This window comes from Mesoplodon densirostris, chromosome 14 (genome assembly GCF_025265405.1).
Source record: "Mesoplodon densirostris isolate mMesDen1 chromosome 14, mMesDen1 primary haplotype, whole genome shotgun sequence".
NCBI lineage: Eukaryota > Metazoa > Chordata > Mammalia > Artiodactyla > Ziphiidae > Mesoplodon > Mesoplodon densirostris.
Genome location: NC_082674.1, coordinates 37,866,094 through 37,886,606, shown reverse-complemented (window position 1 = coordinate 37,886,606; position 20,513 = coordinate 37,866,094). Strand labels below are relative to the sequence as shown.

The window sequence follows — 20,513 nt, the reverse complement described above, 5'->3', positions numbered from 1 at the left end:
TAAGGTAGATAGCTAGTGGGAAGCAGCCGCATAGCACAGGGAGATCAGCTCGGTTCTTTGTGACCGCCTGGAGGGGTGGGATAGGGAGGGTGGGAGGGAGACGCAAAAGGGAGGGGATATGGGAACATATGTATATGTATAACTGATTAAATTTGTAAAATAAAAAAAAAAATGAAAAGAAAAAAAAAATGCTAGATCAAAAAAAAAAAAAAAAAAAAAAAAAAAACTCTACGATCCAAACACAACACTATGTATTCTGAAGTATTTCCTCTCGGGGTGTGTGCGTGTGTGTGTGTGTGTGTGTTCACATCATAGATGGGGTGTGTGTGTGTGTTCACATCATAGATCTTGCCTTGCTGTTTAGCTTTTCAGTTCTGCCTCCCCTTGAAGACAATGACTGTTTGACAAGAAAGGGGAACATAACTTGGGCCCTGAAAGGAGCTGTGAAAACTTCCAACCTCAGATGTTCTGTATGACACAGTCCACAAAACACAGACGGACTCATATGTAGGCCAGGCTCTGAGGACTTGGCTTCTGCCTTCCCTGTCCTGCCCCCTTGCCAACCTGGGCCCCCTACCATGCTCCTGTGTGCCTCACCTCTCTCCCCAGCCTTTGCCTGCCCACCATGGAGGACTCAAGCCAGCAATAAACCTGGTCCACAGAAAGTAATTCCTACAAGTGCCTTGACTTCCCGGCTGGTGGACAGATTGGTTTACTATACACAACCATGAAAGCTTCAGGGATTTGAGCTGAATTTGAATCATCCGGTTTTAAAGGAACTATAGAAACCTAAAAATAATTTATACGGTGACCTTTCTCTCCTCCAATTGCATTTATTGTCTCAACCCTTTTCGGGTCTTTAATCCTACGTGGTCTTATATAGCTGTCATTTAAGCCTGTGTTTTGCAAGCACAGGCCTTAATAACACCAACAGTAACAGCTACCTTTACCTTGACCCTTTAACAAGTCCAGGTGCTTCTTTTTTTTTTTTTTTTTTTGCGGTATGTGGGCCTCTCACTGTTGTGGCCTCTCCCGTTGCAGAGCACAGGCTCCGGACGCGCAGGCTCAACGGCCATGGCTCATGGGCCTAGCCGCTCCGTGGCATGTGGGATCTTCCCAGACCAGGGCACGAACCCGTGTCCCCTGCATCAGCAGGTGGACTCTCAACCACTGCACCACCAGGGAAGCCCCCAGGTGCTTCTTGATTCTGGTCCTGTTTTCCTCCACTGTCCTTGCAAAATGTTAGTTGAATAGCAGATGCTTAATCTCAAATGTGTGTTGTTGATAAACACTGTCTGATACAATGATCAGAGCTTCACTAAAAATAAATGAGTTACAATTTTGAAAAAGAGTCAGAGAAGTCTTGTTAGAGACTAGACATTAAGAGATAAAGCTAAAGCCATCCTTACAAACTTCCCACTCACGGTGGGGAACAAAATGCTCCACCTACCTCTTCTACAGCTAGAATATGAAGTTTTATCTGCAATATTAAGTAAATTTACGAATAACAGACACTCTGTAATAAGTCTTTACTGTGTTTGGATATGATGCTCCTTTAAAAGAATAGAGCATGTAAGATTCTCTATTTGGCTAAAGAAACCCTCAATGTGAGAGGATGTGAAAATTGCCCAGATAAAACATTATTCCTACAGACTTACCTTTCTAAAGTAAGAAATTTCCTCAATACAAAGAAATCTATTGCTCTCTCCTGTCCTAAGAGCTCCACATCCTAGATGACTTTAAAGAAAAAATAAGTAGCGACAGACAAGGCCAATACAAAACCCACCAGATACCACATCGGTCGTTCTGTGTGTCCACAGAGCTCCTTCTCAATAAAACCATCTCTTCTCACGTGAGCCCCAAAACCATACCCTCCAAATTCTGCCCTCTTTTCACCGTAAGTGGTAAACTCCCTCAGACAAATTCAGAAAATCGTCCCTACTTTTTCCTGGCTGATGTCAATTTCATTCTAAGAGGGCACAGGTGCTGCAGAAGTCGCCACGGGGGTGGGCATGGGACACAGCCCGCAGTCCACTCACATCGCTTGCCATTTCCCTCTTGAGACCAAGGTCACACGTAACTGAGTGACACCAAAACAAGGCCATGACTTAGCCCCACCAGCACCACCCTCTGCCCAGCTAATCGGCAAACGCGGAAGAGCTTGTGTGGGTTTAGTCAAACCTGGGGGAGGCGTGAAAATCTACATCCACCTCTAGGAGGCTCAAACGCCTTTCATTTGTCCATTGTTCACGTTTCAGGTAGAAAGCACTTGCTCCTAGAAAGGCCCCCAGGGAACCTCCCTCTCTAATGAGGAGGATCTGAGTTCTTCAGGGTTCACCAGAGCTTTAGTGAATTCTAAAATGCTCATACACAAGAGCCAATTCCCAATCTTATTAATATTTAAAACCTTCCTTCTTGCAAATTCATGCCCTGGATCCCTAAGATGTGCTTAGAGGCCAACAACAACAGATGCACTGGCTGGACATTTTTTTAAAAATCTAATTATTGTTAAAACAAAATAAAACAAAAAATGAAGACTCTCATTGGGCTGAAAGGACAGCATGCCCTAGTCCTCCATTACTTTAAATTATTTTGCATAAAACTTCAGGGTAAGCAAAGAACAATAATCTCTTCCGTCTAAAACACACTATGGTAAATGCCAGCAAAAGGATACTTTTTCAGGGGCTGATCATAAAGGAAAATAGAAATCTGAGGAGGGAAGCCCAAGAACGCGTTCTCTACTGGGTGTGCATGTGTAATCCCTAAGAGCTGGGTGCTTCTGGAGAGCTATGCGTGGTATTCATTCCTTCCCATGTGTGACAAGCCAATAAAAGCAACACTTGATTAAGTTGCCATCAATGAAAGACCCTATGGACTCTCAAAAAATTCCTAATCTGATTATGTCTTGTTGACTTTGACATGAAATGCGAATCATATTTTCTGTTGAGAGCCATTTACCCTCCTCCCAGTTAATGCTAAAACCAGAACTTTGTAAAGTGGGTCGCTCAGCCAAGCAGCCTCGCTAGACAAATGAGGAAACCCGGGACCAGAGAGACGAGGTGGCTTGCCCAGGGTCACACCACTGGTTCTAACAGAAGTGGAACTCCTGGCTCACAGCGCTGTTTACACTGTATTCAGTGAACTGTGTTCTCCTTTCGACAGAAGAGTAGTTCAGAGACGCTAAAGTAGGATGAGGAAGAGCATTGCTACTGTAACCGATAAGGGACGCTTTCAGACCCTAGAATGACTTCGCTTGAGAAAACGAAGCTGTAGGAGAAAATAAAAGCTGCTCTTTAGTCTCTGAAGGGCTGTCAGTGTGGAGGACATGACAGATGTGCTCTGTAGAACTCCAGGGGATTGACCACTGGAGCCTGCAAGAATGAAAGCTGCGGGCAAGCTGGGTTTGGATCAGTCCCCAGAAGTTTCTAACGAGAAGGCACATCCCACAAGGCTGGGGCTGCCTGCTGTTCTTCGGGGAAGCGTGCTCACAAGTCAGCCTCTTCATACGTATGCTTGGTGTGAACAGGGAGAGAATGCTGGCACCCAGAGGCTTGAGTGTCACCTGCCAGAAACAGTATTAAAGGGAATCCTCCTTGGGGTGGGAGTCTGAACCACACCAGCAGATCTTAAACATGGTTGATGGCTGGAATCTCTGGGAATGCTTTCAGATACAGATTACTGAAACCAAAGGGTGGAAATTGGCCTGGAAATAGGTAATTGAAAAACATTCTATGATTTCAATGATTCTATAAATAGGGAACCACTGAAATGGATCAGTGGCTCTCATACTTTTTGACAGTGACCCATAGGATGGAAACCATCTTCACGCTGAAACTCAGGATATGCACATTTACATAACTGAAACAGAAGTTTCACAAAACATTTGGTGCCCCTACTGCAGGTGATGCACTTTGATATGTTCTATTTCGTTTTGTACATTTTTTTAAAAACATTGGCTGAGACTCACTAAATTCATTTCACAACCAACTCATGAAAACATTGAACTACATAAACTCCAAGAAACAGAACGTAAAGGTGAGAAAAAGAAAGTGTGCCCAAAGGAAGAAGGAACCATGGGTTTAGATTCTCTTGGCATTTGGCATGTGGTTTGGTTGTTTTAGGTACAGGAGAGAAGGGACCAAACAGAACCCTGAAGGGAGAGTTCATTCAAAAACAAGTATCCAAAGAGCAGACTGCTGTAATTAAAAAACATCACAGGTAGGCAGTTACTGAATCCTTGAGAAGCAAAACATCTGAGCAAATCTCCACGCATGTGAGTTATCTTCCCTTGGAGAGGCAGCAAAGATCAGACTAATCTATGCAGCTTAATTATGCTAGCGATTGAAAGGGTGTTTTGCTTCCTTTGCATCTGCATTATTATTCGGAGAAAATGGCTGTTAATTAAAATGTAGCAAAGCTTACTCAAAGCCCAATGTGCTCCATCATCCTATGGTGAAGCAGGCCCCTCCCAGGCTCTATGGAAAGCCTTATGGGCCAGTGGATGCCCTTCGTGGTGAACATGAGCTTTACAGGGTCAGCTGAGGACATGCAGATGTCTTGTGCCACTCAGCGAAAGGAGGAAGTTGCAGGCCTCTCCCATTTCTCTGCTTTTATGTCAACTTGATAATTCATGTGCTTCGTACCTGATACCTGGATTACTAAAACATGCTAGAGTGGAAAGCCCAGAGCGGGGGCTCTCACACTTCAATGTGCACGTGCATCACCTGAATCTTGTTACGATGCAGTTTGAGTAGGTCTGGGTGGGATATGAGAATGTGCATTTCTAACCAGGTCCCGGGTGATGCCCATGTTCCCGGCCCCCAGACTACACTTTGAGTAGCAAAGACCTAGACTTCAGAGCCAGGTATATTAGGATTTGAATCCCCACTCTGCCACTTCCTTTTCTGTAAATATTCTGGAAACATTATCAATAATAACCTTTATTGGGGTGGAGGGAAGTTTCTGTTCATAATAGTAATGTAGGAAAGGGCAAATTCTTTCACCTCCCTGAACTCAGTCTCCTCTGTAAACAGAAAATAACCCCCACCTTTGGGCTGGGGAGGGATATTGAAAACTCTCAGCCACGCTCCCTCCTGCCCTTACAGTCCTAAAAATGGGGTCTTCCTGCACTTTCTACTCCTTCACTGCCCCTCTTTTCTACTGCACTCTGGCCTCTGCCCTTGGCTTCCCCTTGAGACTGCTCTCCCCAAGGACGCCAGGATCCAACAGGTGCCGCAGCTCGTTTTGATCCCTCTTGAATACGAGACTGCTAACAACCCCCTTTGTTCTCAAAATGCTCTTTGGTTTGGAGACCAGCCTCCACTTCACTCTAGCACCTCACACCTGCTCCTCTGGTCAGTCTCCCTCTGTCCGTTCCATGCACTTGGAGCTTCCTCAGGCTCTGTCCTTGGCTTGGCTTTCTGTCGTATTCTTTCTACACATACTTCCTTGACCATCATGGCATTGCATCCTCTGAATGTTAATCCCCAAATTGAGATCTACAGCACAGAGCACTCCTCCCAGCTCCAGGCCCAGAGATCCCCCAGCCCTACTGGTTATGATGTCCCCAAGACATATCCAACTCTGTGTGTCCAAACAGAACTTGTCACTTCCCCTTGTATTCCCATAGGCAGCCCAAGGACCTACCATCCACCCATCTTATTAGCTATTCTAGGCCCTCTGGCATTTACCCTCCACCGGGCTTGCACCATTATTTTTTGAATTCACACATGGATTTATTATCTCCCTAATAATTATATAGTAAATGCCTTAATGCCCTCACAGCACCTAGCATGATACCATATGCATATTTGTAACTTAAGTCACCAATAAGTTATTTCAGGACCAGAATGTGAATTACACTTTGCTACACATGCGGAGAAAACTGTATCCACTACCAGCTCTTGACATTGTTAATGGTTTCTACCCAGGAAGAAAAGTACTAGACTCCATTAAGTTTATAGGCCACAAATTAAACCTCCACAAATTCTGCATCCAAAAAAGTGGGGTAGAGGGAAGAATCCCTGTTTTTCTACCACTTGAGGAATAGACACTCAAGTTTTGGCTGGCTGGCATTACCAGGAAAGTCATGGAATCATCATGATGGAGCGATACACACTGTATTGCACTATAACCTTTATACATCCGGCTCCTCTCCTTGACTATACACAAAGCACTGGGCGGCAGGGGCAATGTCTGCAGGTTATAGCCTCAGAAGTCTAGGGCTGTGCTCAATACATTAGAGCTGTCGAGTGAGTGAGTGAGAAAATGGACAGGTAGACAGAGAAACTAGTCTACTGATCCTGAAGTAGGTCTTTCAGCCACAAGTCCTGAAAACTGGGGCTGATGAGATTAGGCTGGTCCTCAAAGACTTTAAGCAGCTCTCAGTGAGAATCACCTAATCCAAGGAACACTAGATCCCAGCGTGCCACTGAGCAGAGTCTGGACCAGGAGCCAGACTTCTTGCCTCACTGAATAAAAGCAACCACTTCTCAGCAGCGCCTCCTTGATGTCTGACTGTGCCTTCTCCTTACACAAAGCGTTCACAGGCTCTGTCTTACTTCTCCATGCACCCGTGGGTCAGACAAGACACCTATGGTGAGGGTACTCGTCTAGCTGCCTCATTAAGGAAAGCGGTTCCTAAGCACCAATCCCACACATTTTCAACAATGCCGTCATGTTACTGCTGTGTCCCCAGAGTGGCCCAGTGAAGTGTGGGCTTGAACTTCAGCAGGACACTCATTCTAGGCTCTGGCATGGGTCGGTCAGTGACCCCCAGGAGGCTTCCAGGAAGCAGACTGCCAATCTCCACATGGCCGCTTTCCAGATTCCTGAGCTAAGTTAACCTATTCTGTCATTTCATCTCACAGACTCTTTTCTCTTCAAAGCTTTCCCTTTGAAATCTACTCTGTGTTAGAAGCCTTCAAGTTCCACCTGGCTGAAGCCAGAGGCCAAGAAGGGGTCCTGGCTGCTCCACGTGGTGGTTTCTGCCAAGAGATGCTTCTAAGGTACATTTCTGAGGCCACTCCATGCCACCTGCGAAGCCTGTCTCTCACTGTCCCCAGAGAGGCTCCTGTCAGCCTCCTGAATTATCCCCACTGCTGGGAGCTGTCAGACGCCTTCTCCCTGACAATGGCTTAGACTCACCCTCCACAATCAGGGTCCTGCAGCATGTGGCCCTCCACCCACCAGGCAGGAGGCTACACTCCCAAGGCAGAGCCCCTCCTCCACACACCTGAAGCAGAGTAGGCCCAGGGTGAGGGCCACGTGTGATGTCTTTCCTACTTCTTCCCTTATCCTGCCACACCTGGAGCTCACTCTGAGGGCAATGCCACTGCAGCTGCGGAGGCATGGATTATAGGTCCTCCATCTGTCACAGACTAGCTGTGTGGCTCCCAGCAGGACACTGACCTCTCATCTGTTCTCTGATCCAGGATCACACCCTCCCTGCCTATCTTTCAGAGTACCATAAATATCCATCGAGACTACGAAAGTACTCTGGAAAATGCTTGCTTTTATTACCGGTATTATTCTAATACTACGACCAATATGTCCCCCCACCCAGGAAGCTGCTCTGGTGGAGAGAGAAAGAACTCGAAACACACTCACTCCCTTGAACTCAGTTACCAAAAGGTTTGAGCAGGATTCCCCTGGCTCCCCGGCAAACTAAAGATTCTCTATTTTTCTCTAGTTTCTTTGTCAACACCCCCATCTGTAACCACTGCACCACACTGTCTCCAGTCCTGGAAGCCAGACAACATGAGCGGTCCAGTTATCCTTTGGCCTGGAGGATTCCTGAAGTCTCAGGAAACTGAGACTGACAGACACTCTGAATGCTCATCTCATCAATCCACCCTCTGCCTCCAAGCAGGGCTTGCAAAGAATACTCTTGCAAAGCAGTTTCTCATACGGTCTCCAGGGTTTAGGGGAAATGAGACCACGTGCAGCCCAGGGCCATGGCCTCCTGGAGATGGAGAGTCACAGCCGCTCGGGGCACATTTGGGATTCACTGACCTGTCATCCCGAGAGACCGCCACGCTCCGAGCGCACAACGCAGTGCCTCTGGAAAGCAGAACAGTCATCCTCTGGTGCTGGGCAGGCGGCATCCGCGCCGCAGCCCATTTCCTCAGCAATTTGTGTTTTCAGAAATGTTGGGGAGAGGTGCATAGTGGTGGGGTTGGGGAAGGCGTTTATAGGAAAAGACACAGCTTTTTCTTGTTTGTTGGTGTTAAATGACCCATATCTTCTTAATGTTGACTGAGAAGCATTTTCCCTGGATTCCGGTCCAGGGCAAGTTGTAAAGAAAACTGCTTTAGGCGGAAAAAATGCCAATGGTCAGTACCTCTTGGGACACTGAGGCAGAAGACACAAGCCCTTCCTTAAGCCTGAACCATGGCACACACACGTGAGCAGCCCACAGCAATCAGCCCAGCTCAACAACACTGAAATCATCCACACATGCACAACAGTTCCGGTTTTCATTTTGTGATGGGCATCACTTCTTGCCTCAGTCCCCATTCCCTCTCCCACTCCCCCTTGAGAGCCGTGACCTTCAACAAGCTGCCCTCAGCACACACTCCTGACAGGCCCTCACACCACGTGGGCTGCTGCTGGGCCAGGAATTCGGGGTGGGTCTCTGTCCAGCATCTCCAGGGACTGCTCACTGCCCCTTCCACACCCACAGCTCTGACCCCCAAGCCCTGGCTGTGCTGTCGCCCAGCCTCGGGACCTCCCTGCCCACCCCTCCGCCCCTGCCCCACCCTCCTTTACAGGTGGGAAGGAGAAGACTGAACTAGTGTCCCCTGAGGACCTGCTTCGTGCTGGGCTCTTCAACACACACCAGGTCATGTGATGCTCATAACCGCCTTCTTGAGGAAGGAGAAAGAAGTTGGGGCTCTAAAATATTAAGAAACTCATCCGAAGACCCTGAGCTGGTAAGTGAAAGAGTTAGGATCTGACCCACAGCCTGCCTCTGTGCCCGGTGCCCCCGTGCCCCTGCCCACCGAGTGGCCTGAGCGCCAAGGCAGCGCTAGAATCGGAAAGGCACGTTCGGGCCCCATTTCAGCGCTCTCCAGATTCCTCACCACCGCCTCCTCCCACTTCCCAGTTGCTCCCAGTCCAGGACTAAGCACGCAGCCCTGTGGACTCCAGAACAACCGGTCCATGGTGACAATGGCCTTCAGAGACAGAGACTGTTTTATGGGGAGGCTCTGGTTGTGTGTGGTGATTTTTTTTTTTTTTAAACAGCAACTTAGCAGTGGCATTCCTAGAATCATTAACTACACATGGAACTTAGAAGTGATTAGTCTCAGGTGTTTTGTTTTGCTCTGTTTTTTAAGTACCCTGCAGCGTGCGTTTGGGTGCCCTGCTCACACATTCCTGGGCACTTGACTGGGTGGAGGCGGTGGGGGGAGTTTACTGGAAAGGGCCATTTACAGAAATGCCACTCTGTCTCTTCTACCTTGCACGTAAGCAGACATGAGATTCCGGCTCTGTCTGAGGGAGGAGGCAGTAGACGGTCTCCATGGCAACCCTAAGCAGCATGTGGAATAAGGACCCAAAGAAGGTTTGGGGGAAATTAAGTTGTGGCTGTCCATGTGTTTGGCCTACCTTGTCAAGGGCAGTGGCTTGGAATGCCTGTCTGAAGGAAGGACACAGGTATGGTGACCCGGAGGGGACGTTCCAGGCATGACTTCAACAGGCACTGCACGGCTGATCCCTGCCTGGATGGCTTTTCTAAATGCTTCACTGTGGAAGGTTAACCCTGCCAGGAAAGCTAACACTAAGGGGTGTGTGTGTGTGTGTGTGTGTGTGTGTGCGTGCGTGCGTGCGTGTGTGTGTGTGTGTGTAAACAGAGGAAGAGAGGAAGAGAGAGGTTGAATAATTTAAAACACATTTTATAGCTGATTTCCCTATGGTTTTATTTGTTTGTTTTTGCTGATTTTGTTGGCTTTAGTTGCTCTTTTAACACTTCTTAAACTTCAGAGCATTCTCAGCTACGCACTTCAGGAACAATATGGCCAATATCATTTCAGGAACAGTCCTAAACACTCAGCTACGGGTTGACCACACCTTAACAGTCTTCCTTGGTATGGAATCACAATGTTTGGGATGAGGCAAATTATGACCCGCAGCGTCGGCAAGTCTATGGAACTGTCAGTATCACTCTAATAAGATGTGCACGCGTCCCAGTTCTGTTAGCCACTGCCCTGTGACCTTTGGCAAGCTCCTAAACCAATCTGAGCCTCAGTTTCCTGAAGACAATAATCTCCTTCCATCTCATAAAGGCAGTCTGAGTATCAAATAAGATTATGACTGTGAATGTGCTTCGTAAAACATAATATAATCTACAAATGGAAGCGAGTGGTATTACCGTATTATTAATAATTACAGGATTTAATGCAAAGAGGTTGTATTACTAATGACGACATTATTTTGGCAAAACAATTTGCTGTTTTTCTTCCCTCATCTTTCTCTAAGTTCAAAGACAGTGAAAGACAGAAGCCTGAATGGCTGGCTGGCTGGCTTCAAGGTCAAAACTCAGTCATGCATTTTTACGTGGCACAAAGAGTGGCCAATCGATTGGACACAGAAATCAGAGTGCTAAGTAGAAAGCTGCCTGAACAGATGACTGCAGGGCTCAGAGGAAGGAGGAGGGAGGCACAGCCTGCCTGCTCCCCTCTCGCCAGGGTTCTGCCAACCCTGGAGGACAGTCCTTTCCTCTCGGGGAAAGCAACACCTCAGAGAGGTCCTCCACTTTGCCCTGGTGAGACCTCATTAGCCTCACTCAGGCTTGTTCCCATCTGGCTGGTGTTGAGAAACCTGTGATCGTGAGGAGGAAAACAGAGCCCGTGCACAGGAGGGAGGGCTCTTGATGGAAAAACACCAGGCCAGGCAGCATGCCCCCTAGATCCTCACTTCTCAACGAGGTCCCTGAACAGCAGCCTCAGCAAGACTGGCAGCTGGGTAGACACACAGGATCGGCGGCCACACCCTTACCCACTGAGTCAGAATCTGCATGGTAATGCGAGGCCCAGGTTACTCCTGTGCAGTTAACATTTGAGGAAACGCTGCTCTGGTACCCGAGAGCCAGGGAGTGGGGTGGTGGTGGCAGGGGTGAGACTCCTTGGTTGGGTATTTGGTGAACTTTTACCATCTGCCTTGATCCCGATGAGTTACTGCAGCCCCTGCATCCTGATCACCTGGTAAGGAGCAGGACCCCCATGCAGGCCACACGCGTTTCTAGCAAGAAACCGATAGGCTGGATGGGCCCCTTCAGATGCCAGCTTTCTCCTCCTCTCCACTCAGGACAACCTGTGGGTCGGCCCCTTTGGCACTGTGGGAAATGCTTCCTTCCAGATGCTAGGCCTTCGTCCAAAGGGCATGAGTGGCTGGAGTGGCCACTTCCGGTCACACTTCCTTAGCACTCAGAAGTAGGCTGTGCTCTGAGCTTTCAAGCCGAGACCCTGGAGCCCTCCCCTTCCCTCCTCCCTCCAGGCTGTGCAGCAACTGGCCTGCCAGCCTCCTCCCATGGCCAGGGGCCCGGCTGCCTCCTCAGCACTGTTTCTTCCCAATGCCTAGGACTTGCTTTATCATCTTCATCCTGTGCCTGGGAAGCGGGCCCCTAGGGCCAATGACAAGACTGGGGAATGGAGAGATAGTCGGGGCCCCTCAACTCGAATGCAATTCCTTCCCCTTCTGAGCCCAGTTCTTGGTTTTCCATCCATTAACCAACCACCTGCACTCAGAAAATGTACCCAAGGTCTCCTTGTGCTCTTCCTATCTCCAAAATAAGGTGATAATCACCCTCCCCGCCTTAGAGGTTTGAGAAGATGAAACAGAATTACAGGAAGTGAAAACTGGGAGAGACATGAGAGATCATTTTGGACAATGTTTTCTTTATTAATATAGATGCCAGGCACTGTTCTCAGCACTCTCTAAATCCTAACCCATCTAACTGGCACAAGGCTAGAAGCAGATACTACTGGTGTGTCCATTTTAGGTTGAGGCCCAGGGACCCAGAAAGGCAAGGAGTTTGCTGATGGTCACCCAGGTGGGGAAGTGCCAGAGCGATGCCGGGACGCAAGCAGGCTCAGATCTGCTCTGCTCAGCCTTGGAGAGCAGGCCCAGGGCAGGTCTGGGCCTCGGAACCAAGCTTCCCACTTGCTCTAGGCTGCTGCTCCCTCTCCAGGATAGAACAGTTTGCGATGCAATCAAGGCCCGGCAGACTGGCTTTGGGGGAAAACACAAGGCGTGTGCATGACAAGAGTCAGCCACACCCTCAAGTGCCACCTCCACAGCAGGGAAAGTCTAGTAGGACAAGTGGGAAATGCATTCTACCGTGGTTACCTTCCCGCCAGGGATAAATCCAGTCTAGTCTGATTTTTTCCTAATTCTGCAGGAGAGTAACCCCAGAAACACTTCAGAAAACACAGAAGGGCCTCAGACATTCTTAGCCTCTGAAACCAAACATAATCCAGTACATTCAAATGTTTCCTCAATATCCAGTTGGTCTGCCGCTAATTCCTGAAAGTGGCTCAACAGGGGCCAATTTATTTCTCCCTTTTGCCAACTTAAAACCCTTTCACTCCCAGTCAGATGCTCCGTGATACTTAAGACTCAATTTTCTTCTCTCCGGCTTCCTCCTCCATTGCTGATCCAATCGCTTCAAGGGTTTTAACCTTTGCTCTTCAGCAATTTAATGCACTCGGGGCCCCTCTGACTGCCTTTCTCCCCTCTTCGCCACACCTACCCCTCCCCTCCCTTGTTCTGGAGCTGACCAGGGGCACCACCCAGCACGGTGCCCACAGGGGACGGGAGAGGGATGCCATCTGTGCACCCTCATTCACCCAGGACCCCCACCAGGTCCTCTGGGCCTGGACTGATGAGAAGCCCAGTGTAGCCCTTCAGGCAGACCCCCTGCCCAATACTGGCCCAGCCAAGCAGGGGAACCGATCTCCAACAGTGCCGCTCCCTTCCCCCGACCCCATTCCCCCACCCCTGGCCTCAGCAGGCCTTGCACACCCAGCCAGGCATCTCAGAAGCTGCTGGAACACTGACACCCAGAGCTCCTGCCTGACAGAGGGTGGTGGGCCAGCAGCAACAGATCACGGCCCTGCTCCCGCTGCCCCTTAACCAGGGACATGTGGAGGAACACAGCACCCTGCTGAGGCAGAGGCGGCTGCCCACCATACCCCGGCGGAGGGTAAGACTGAGGAATGACCCGGGGTCACGCCAGCCAGGCCTGCGTTCAGAATCAGATGAAAGATATTCAGAGAGAACGTGGGAAACCCTAAAACCCTGCCCCGACTCAAACCGAGCGGAGCAGTGCACAGCACCACAGGGAGAAGGGGCGCACCTTGGTTTACCTGTGGGCGTTTGGGCTTTGTTTTAGTAAATGCACAGTTTTAAATCTCCAGAGTATCTCAGAGCAGTTCCCCAGTTGGAGAGCTGTAAGGGCTTAATTAACCTAATTACCTGCAACTTCCTGCCTCCAGAAACCTGTTCTCCAAAACCTGACAGTGTCCTGGCCCAGGCTATGCCCTATGAGCAGCACTAGACCCCCAGACTGAGCATCTCTATACCCAGCAGAAGCCCAAAGGCGCAGGAGATGCCCGACAGGCCAGGAGCTCGAGACTCTTCAACTTGGCCTTAGTGACCATCTGACTGGCTCTGGCCCAGCTAATTAAGAGGAGAATTTATATTAGATTCCAGTGTGTTCCGGGAAACCATGTCATGCTCCATACCTGGGAAGTGTGGGTGGGGAAGGAAGGCTGAAGGGCTTCCCTGAAAGCACCCCCCCTGCACACACCTGTGCGTACACACACACTCGAACACCATACTGTGCACAAACACAGCCTTCCTCCTACTGAGCCTCTTGGATAAAAAGACCGTAAAGGGAACTCCTTCCCACTGTGGGAACCACAGCTCACTCAGTCTGTGACCTGTGTGTCCCGGGAACAGAGCTGGGTCAGCAGTTCAGGTCGGCATGTGTGTGCACTGACCACAAGGGCCAAGAGCCAGTTCTCACGCACCCTTCATGAAGCACACATCGTGTTTTCACATCACAGCTGAAAGGCTTACCCCCTTGCCTCCACCCTCCCTGCCTGTCTCCCTCTGTTCATCCCAGCACCAGTGCAGGCTTTAGCGGGGCCCTGGTCAGCCCATCTGTCCCTTAGGAAGAGCCCGCAGGGCCATGATGCAGGGCCCAGTGAAAGCCCTGGTCTGCCTGGCTTTCAGGAAAGCACATGAGGGCTCTGATATGCTGAAGCTGTGTTTTACTGGATGGCAGGATGTTTTTAGCTGACTATTAAGGTCACAGTCTACTATAGCCCATCAACAACCAATTTGGTCCCAGTAAAATGGATTCCAAGTCCCTCAGCACTAGTCTCCTAGCAATCAGCTCATCAATATACATAATGTTTAGAAGCTGGATATTGATTGTGGAGTTTAATGGACTCATTATTCAGGGTTGCGCTTGACCTCTGGAATAACATTTTATTGGAGCTTCCCTCTCCTCCCACTACCAAATTCCAAAACTGGGGGGCTGGGGGGAGGAGTACCAGGGATGTTGGAGAGGAAGCAAAGAGGTTCCTGGGGCTTGGCCATAAATCAAGGATGCTCATGACCTGGGCTCACGTTGTTTTTGCCCAGCCAATGTGAAGTAGTCTGTAATACTGCCTGCCCCCAGCATCACTGAATTAACAAGGAGCTACTGTTGCCATAGGATACAGCAAGCACCCATGGTGTGATTTACTTTGGTGGCAGCCAGTGATCCTCTGTGCCACAATGCCCGCAGAGGCACCTTAGAGTCCCTTCCAGCATCTGTACAACGGTCAGCAGATGCGCCAAGCCCTGCTCTCAAACACAGCCCCCATGGTCCAGCTCCCCAGCATCCCTGACTCCTCCACCAGGACCGGCGGACACATTCACAGCACAGGGACTGCCCTCATGCTCCCCCCAAGTCCCTGCTCTCAGGAGCATGTCCCGTGCAGGGCTGCGGGAAAGGTGAGCTTCTGGTGCAGACAGGAGAGGGGTGAGTCATTGAAAAGAAGAATGCAGATGGGGCGGGCGGTCCAGCCCCCCGGCAGGTCACAGGGAGACTTTTTCCACAAAGAGATTAGCTTGATTCTTTTTCCTCCCTATGAGATCGCTGAGCCGAGCCAGCTGGTAAGCCCTGGTCATTTAGTAATCATCACCGAGTGTGGAGCTAAGACATTTCACCTCTTGGCAGGGAAAGGAACACCCGGAACCTCCCGTACCCCAAACAAGCCCGTCTCTCCCTCGCAAAACTCTCATCTCGAGTCAATTCAAAGACACATTTTTAAGCCACTGCTTTATTTTCACATGTGAGGTCACTCAGTGTCCTCAATTACATTTTAAATTCCAAACCTGGAGGGTGGGGTATTCAGAAACCCTATCTTCTTCTCTTCTCCCCAACCCTGACATTTGCCCTGGACTACAATGGGCCAGCCCTCACTGTGTTCACTGCAGGCAGGGAATTTGTAGTCCTTCTGGGTTCAAGATTTCTAGGTTAAGATACAACTGGCTTCCTTCTATGAAACTATATGCTTTTTGCATTTTCCAAAGAAGTTGAAAATCTGTGCTTTTTTTTACCCCAAGGTAAAGTTTTGGACCTTACATTTGTTTGTTTTTAAAAGTGTGTGAGCCAAATAAAATACCATCCAGGTTGCAACCTCTCGTGTATAAACTCTCCCAAACTGAGGGAGATGTAATAAAAGTGAATGGGAGGATGTAGTGACCCATCTCCCAGGAGAAGGACCCAGGCTCTCAAGAGCTCGGAATAGATCCGTGCTACGTTGCCTTTACATTTTAAGTCACTTTCTGGTCCACATGTCTAGGTTTCCCAAGCATTCTGTGCAAGGGTGGCAGATTTAGAAAACAAAACCACAGGATGTCCAGTTAAATTTCAATTTCAGATAAACAATGAATACTTTTTTTGTCTTAGTATGTCCAGTGCACTATTTGGGACATAGTTAATATCAAAAATGATGCAGAGCTGATGTGAAGTTCAATGTGACTGGGCAGCCTGTATTTTTTTCTGCAACTCCAGTCCTTCCAGCTCTGAGTTGTACCTTCACTAATGGCCCCACCTGCTGTGACCCAGTTTTCTGTCCCCATGATGAGGCTGTACTGTTGATGCAAAATCCTTCTCCGTATTTCAAGAGAAGGAAAGGAAGGATATTAACAAAAACAGTATTTTTTTTAAAGCCAATGTTAAAGTGTCTCAATATACTGAGGAATAACTTCTGAATTAAGATGGCCCCAGGGTATTTTACTCCAGTCTGAGCTCTCCTGGAGGACCACTCACATTCACTGGTTTCTTTAAATGAAGTCCCTCTAACTTCCTTCCAATCAATCCCCTTGGGCTTTCAGACCACTGAAAACATGGCTCTATTGCTAGTGACTTGCACTAAAAAACACACTGAAATAAAATCATTTAGGCTAGCATTTCCCCAACTCAATTATACTTTTTGGAACTCTATTCCCACAGGACCCTCCTGGAAAAAACATGGTTCTGTGGTTGAAGAAGCAGGAAACTGCACGCTGTCTATGCCCATCTGGGGAAGTCACTGTGAACATCAGTGTATGAAAGGCCTGAGGAGCCTTGCAGGGGAAACTCTGAGCTGCTTATTCCAGCACGATCCAAACTTACTCGACCACAGAGCACACGGGCTGCCACTCCCCCCATCTAATGCCTCTAAACCCTACAGATAACAACTGGGATGCTAGAAACAGGTGAATGTTTTTCAAACAAAACTAACCCTTTAGCTAGTATTTCTTTCCATGCCCTAGTTTAGGTCTGGGGCTCTGGGTTCTTTAGAAGTGTTCCTGTCCCTGCTCCAAGACCCCTTCTGTCACCATCTTCCTTCAAGGCCCACCCAAGCCCCACCTGCCCCACAAAGCCTCCCTGACCTCCTGGCCTCTCCAGCCACACTGACCACATCCTTCTTTGTTTCTCTGACTTTTCATTCAGCAATTATTCCCAGCACACCAATTCACACATCCCATGCCCTCGGGACATTAATCCAAGTATGCTGACTTGATTCTTTTTTTTTTTTTTTTTTTTTTGCGGTACGCGGGCCTCTCACTGTTGTGGCCTCTCCCGTTGCGGACCACAGGCTCCGGACGCGCAGGCTCAGCGGCCATGGCTCACGGGCCCAGCCACTCCGCGGCATGTGGGATCTTCCCGGACCGGGGCACGAACCCATGTCCCCTGCATCGGCAGGCGGACTCTCAACCACTGCGCCACCAGGGAAGCCCATGCTGACTTGATTCTTTAGGTATTGTTTTCTGATTCTTTATATGTTGGCTCCTCAACCAGGCTTGAAGCTACTTGGGGTGACACTTTTCCTGGTTCACCATAGCCCCTTATTGCAAGACGGGCTGGGCATCCAGTAGGCCTTTGGTAAATGCTTTTTAACAGAAGTATGTCTATTCATGCCCCCGTGTTCTAATCGTTACAGGTTTCAGAAACAAGGGATGGTTTTCCTAAAAGAGTCACGAGCTGTCTTCTCTTGTGCGCCCGGAAAGATGAAAAGCTTAACCTCAGAGTTGCCTTCTGAGCCATGCATTGTGTGCCCCCTTGCATCAGTCACCACCCCCCGGCAGACACCCTAACTCCAGCCCAAACCAGTGGAAGAGGGAAAGACCTGAGAAGACCAGAGATTTCCATGAGGCTGAAATAATTTCCCAATTAGTTTAGAGGTCAAAATTCCCAAATATGATAGGATCTGCAGCTTTGAAATTCAAATGATTTCAATTCTTCTGTCCTGGGAAATACCATTTCACTACCCTAAGGCAAAGATGGCCAGGTACTCCGATAAAAAAGAACAGATTGCAAAATGACCTACTCTCCAGCACTGAAGTCACAGGACTCTTTTATTTAATGTGCCTGGCAGGGCTTCAGGGTTTTACAGACATTGTGCTGTGAGCTCCATCATGAATCAAGGCCTGTGCAATGCAGACTTCTAACAATTCCACTGCATTTCCATAGTCTTCATGGAGTTCTCATCTTCTACCCTGAGACTCTGATTTAAAAAGAAAAATCTGGGCAACAACAGGGGAGTCTCTAAAATACATAATCGGAAATCTAAACACATCATACAAATCAACTGTGCATACGCTTCATTGTCCCAGAAGCATCTTTCTTTCCATTTCAAGCCAATTATACAAAAAATTTCAAACTCCACATTCAAAGCTTTAAATAAATAGCCCTGGTTTCCAAGGTGAAATAGACTAATCTCCTTTTGAATGATAACAAGTGATAAAAATATCAGTAATAAATTGATTTTTGTAAATCAATTACTTTCTAAAAAGCATAAAAGGCTTTCCAAGAAGGCCCATGGCAAACTTCATTGGATTCAGTTCCTGGAAAAATATGTGAACGAGCTAACACATTTCCTGGGTGGAAACACTGCCAGGTCTGAGCACTTGGTATTTGGTAAGAAACACTGTAACATTCTTGACTGCTAATGCCTTGTTTGTCCCCATCTCAATCCTCAAGCAATCAATTAGGAATACGCAACACAGACACTCTTGTTCTGCAAGCACAATTCATAGTAAATTTTAGATTTTGTAGCCATTTCTGTATCTCAGAAATCTCAATGAGATTTCAGGTAAAATGGGGTCCAGATATATTCAGTAGTTCGATCAAATCATTTCTCATCATTCAGGACTTAGCCCAAATATCAACTCTTCAGAGTCCTTCCCGGGGCCACCCCAGCTAAGTACACCCCGCCATACACAAACACAAGTACGAGACAGCTCTCTACCACATTCACTCCTGATTTTATGTTTCTCAAAGTCCTTAGAGTACCTGTATTACCTTCCGCATGCTTTAAATGTTTATCGTCCATCCCCCATCAGTAGAAAATAATCTAAAAGATCTCCTTACAGTCAGGTCCTCTGCGTGGCTCAATGTTGTATCCCCAGAGCCTCATTCAGGGCTGGTGATGGCAGTGCAACTATCACCACCAATCATTTCATATTCCCAAACTGAAACTCTGTACCATTAAACACTAACCCCTTCAACCCCACCTCCCCCACCCCCTAGCAACTATTATTCTTTCTGTCCCTATGAATTTGACTACTCTAGGACCTCATATAAGTGGACTCATACAAGATTTGGCCATGTTGTAGCATGTGTCAGAATTCTATTGTATGGATATACCACATTTTGTTAATCCATTCATCTATTAATGGGCATTTGAGTTGTTTCCACCTTTTGGCTATCATGAATAATATTGCACTGAACACTGGTGTACAAATATTTGTTTGAGTCCCTGCTTTCATTTTTTTGGAGTATACACCCAAGAGTAGGATTTCTGAATCATATGGTAATTCTATGTTTAATTTTTTTTTTTTTTTTTTGTGGTACGCGGGCCTCTCACTGCTGTGGCCTCTCCCGTTGTGGAGCACAGGCTCCGGACGCACAGGCTCAGCGGCCATGGCTCACGGGCCCAGCCGCTCTGCGGCATGCGGGATCCTCCCAGACTGGGGCACGAACCCGTGTCCCCTGCATCAGCAGGAGGACTCTCAACCACTGTGCCACCAGGGAAGCCCTATGTTTAATTTTTTGAGGAACCGCCATATTGTTTTCCATAATGGCTGCACCATTTTACATTCCTGCCAACAGTGCACAAGGGGTTCCAAGTTCTCCACATTCTCATCAACATTTGTTATTTTCTGACTTGTTTTTTGTTTTGGGATTTGTTTGTTTTTTGTTTTTGTTTTTGCTAATTGAATTTATCTGAAGCAACAGTTCCCAGTTAGGTCTGTTATAGATTAATGGTTCTAATGAGAAAAAACTTTGACTTGGTTTACCGCCTAAGGCACAGTCAGAAGTCATGAACAGCTAAATAAAAATAATTTACCTTTCACAGTTCAGCCTAGGCTAACAGAACAAGGATTATTTCTGAATATTTAGAGTACCTCCCAGTAGAAATATAAGCAAGTAAAAGAAAAGAGAACCAACTTCTGGGTAGCTTTCTCACCATACTGGTGGCAACCTTTTCTGCAGACAGCCCCAGCTGACAGCAAGTGGAATCTCAGGCAGGAGCTGCTCTGTGCAGCACTAACTACAGGCCCTGCCATTTCTGGAAGAGCATGAAAAGGCCTTTGGAAACTGTGTGATGTTGGCCATTAAGACTTGGAAGGAAGGAGGAGTGGAAATTACAGCCATCTGAATGCAATTGCCTGGCTTTATCTTTTGCCCAACACTCCAAGAGCCTATAAACATCAGTGGAAGGAAAAGGGTTTAATCTCCAAAGACATAAAATTTTCAGAGCTATGTGACCTCTGAAAGAATAAGGCCATCTGAGAAAACTATTTCCTGAAACTCAAATCCAGGCTTGGGGAATGAGGCCACCAGCCAAGGCTCAGTCTTCCACTTTTCAAAATGTTTGCACATCAGCCTTTCCGGCTGGATTTGGATGCTGGGGAGAAAAAGCTGTGGCCAGTTTAACTGTATCTGCCTGGCCCTCAGCAGAGGG

The 20,513-nt window shown here is 48.0% G+C and overlaps 1 protein-coding gene across 3 annotated transcripts in view; it reads right to left on the bottom strand.

Moving 5' to 3' along the window:
- The window catches only part of PRKCE (protein kinase C epsilon), a 548,717-nt gene that overhangs the window by 280,253 nt on the left and 247,951 nt on the right, over positions 1-20,513 (bottom strand). The gene's annotated exons all lie outside the window — the stretch shown is intronic.